Raw genomic sequence first — 2,760 nt, forward strand, 5'->3', positions numbered from 1 at the left:
CTCTCTCCCCTGCCTCTCTCCTCGCTCTCTCTCCCCTGGCTCTCTCCTCGCTCTCTCTCCCCTGGCTCTCTCCTCGCTCGCTCTCCCCTGGCTCTCTCCTCACTTTCTCTCCCCTCGCTCTCTCTCCTCTGACTCTCTCCTCGCTCTCTCTCCCCTGACTCTCCCCTCGCTCTCTCTCCTCTGACTCTCTCCTCTGACTCTCTCCTCGCTCTCTCTCCTCTGACTCTCTCCTCGCTCTCTCTCCCCTGCCTCTCTCCTCTCTCTCTCCCCTCTCTCTCTCCACTCTCTCCTCCCCCCCTCTCATCTCTCTCCTCGCTCTCTCTCCCCTGACTCTCTCCTCGCTCTCTCTCCCCTGACTCTCTCCCGGCTGTCTCTCCTCTCTCCCCTGACTCTCTCCTCGCCCTTTCTCTTGGCTGTCTCTCCTCTCTTTCTCTCCCCGCTCTCTACTGTATATTCTCCAAAGATAATTTGCCACATGGCAGTAGAGTGTTCTTATTGCTCTTGAAGAAAAGGGGCAAACCTGGTTTTACCCAAAGGAGTATGAAAGACACAGCGTTAAAAAAGGCGCCACACTGTTCTCTAACACAACACGTCAATGGGAGGAGCTTCATAGGTGATAATGGAAACAATTTTCTCTGGGCTTTTGGTGCGTTGTAGCACAGACAACACGCACTGGTTCTAACCTTGGGGTGAAGGCAGTTCGTGAGAGAAGGCACCTGATGTCACAGCAGAGGGTGACAGACACGCCGGTTCAAGAAAACATATTATAACCGGATAAAATGGTGGCACACAGAGAAGAAGTGTGGCACCAAATCTGACAACGGGGTCATTTAATTACAGTGCAAACATAATGGCAGTGATTTATCAAAACTGGAGGAGACGGAATCTGGAGCAGTTGCCCATGGTAACCAATCAGCCTCTCTCTTCAATTAGTTTTGTTAAGCTTTGAAAGTGAAAGCTAGAAGCTGATTGGTTGCAGGGACACCTGCTCCAGTTTTGATAAATCCCCCTCAATGTATTTATTGAAAAAAATATATATTTGCAGGTATAAATCAAACATAACAGGGTCTCATTTAGCCAGTTGCTACATTTCAGGGCATAACCTAGAATCCTGAATTGAGAAGCAGCAAAGTTCACCACTATGTCTTTACTTCAGAAGGTATTTTGCCTTAAACAGAAATTAAGTAAAGTCTTCGACAACATGGCTTCCTCCTTCATTGCAATATGCGTCTGTCTGGAGACATCCTTGGAGGGAAGCTGGCTCTCTAGTGACGGAAATCCAAATGTGTTTGCCGGTCCGCTCGCCCAATCAACAGCCTGGTTTCGCGTTAGCCCTCAGTGGAGGCGGGTGCGAGCGAAGCAGGTGATTGGCGGGGAGTTTACACGCAGGACTTTGATTGGTCGGCGGCAGCGCCGCGGCAGGGAAGTGTTAGGATGGCCACTGGCGTCTTCCGGTGCCGCGGGAGTGTGTCCATGACTTAGGCAGTACGCGGAGTTGGTTGCTATGGCGCAGCTGGATGGGGATGGCTGGGGTCCGGGCGAGGGACAGCCTTGACAGAGCAGGCAAGTCATGTCACTGTGTGTGCGGCAGCCAATGAGAATTTTCCTCTCCTCTTCTGTTCTGCCCAGCAACATAAAAGGACAGTTCTAATTGGTTCTTTCTTTAGAGGCCTGCAGTTTAAAGAGAACCGGTCACCGGTTATATTTTCCCAAAGGCTTCTTCTATTGGGCTGTGGTAACCTCTAGCTAAGCCAACATTGGATTTTGGGCTCTTTAAGCATACTTTGGTGTCTGCAGGCTTCTGCCATGTTGGTTCTGGGTGCCCAGGAATGAATGCAGCTCTGTAATCATGAATACATCATCAATTGCATTTTTAAAAGCATTGTATCTACATGAATGAGGCCCGGTATCAGCCTCTTCTAGTCTCTGTACAGCAGAGCTCAAACTGTATTAGGGAGAAGCAGCAGACGCATCCAATCACTTGTGCTCATGTTCTAACAAGGGACATGCTGATAGGAGGAGAGAGCAGAGTGACACAGAGATGAGCTCATCAGTCTGCTGCTTCTCCTTTCACTGTCCAAAAGTCTCCTTGCATTCTGGGGCGGGAGGTGGCATGACACTGAAGACACGCTCCCCCGCCCGCAGTACAAACGCGTGGTAATAAAATGCTCTGCGTTCCAGTGCGGTGGGATCGCCAAAAATCAACTATGGGGGAAAACACTGACCCCATAGTTCTCCTTTAAGTTCGATTAATCGGGATAAAAAAATGGCTCCAGTGATGGACTTCTAGTTTGTATTGCGTGTAGTCCATCCCAGGAGCAAGCTTGGAGCGGTGGAAGTAAAAAAGGAAAAAAAGTGTGGTGTGCAATATAGTGAAAAGGAAAGTGTAAAATTATACAGCAATCAATGCAGAATGGCGCCGGCTATAGAGGACTACAAATCCCAGCAATAGTACATTATAGCCGGCGGTATTCCGCATTGCGCTGTATAATGTACTATTGCTGGGATTTGTAGTCCTCGGGCCTGTCTGTCGGCGGCTGTCATCCCCCCACGCCTGCTCCTCCTTAATTCTTCTTCTCCCCACGTCCCCGTGCCGATCGTGGATGTGGGCGGGCGGCAGTGGCGTAACCAGAGTTATGGGCGCCCGTTGCGTAACATTTTTTTTGCCCCCCCCATATTATATAAACATCCACTAGAACTGTACCCCCCACCCATATATATGCTAAGGAGCTACAAAACTACAAGTGGCCATCATTGTTC

General features: G+C 49.8%; 1 protein-coding gene across 1 annotated transcript in view; it reads left to right on the forward strand.

Annotated features, from left to right (window-relative positions):
- Positions 1-1,411: 1,411 nt before the first annotated feature.
- ZFAT (zinc finger and AT-hook domain containing) overlaps positions 1,412-2,760 on the forward strand; it is a 159,278-nt gene continuing 157,929 nt past the window's right edge. Inside the window, exon 1 of the mRNA XM_018554003.1 lies at positions 1,412-1,563. The gene's annotated coding sequence lies outside the window, so the exon portion shown is untranslated. The remainder of the gene's footprint in view (positions 1,564-2,760) is intronic.

The sequence above is a fragment of the Nanorana parkeri genome, unplaced genomic scaffold, assembly GCF_000935625.1.
Source record: "Nanorana parkeri isolate BGI_ZX_2015 unplaced genomic scaffold, ASM93562v1 scaffold138, whole genome shotgun sequence".
NCBI lineage: Eukaryota > Metazoa > Chordata > Amphibia > Anura > Dicroglossidae > Nanorana > Nanorana parkeri.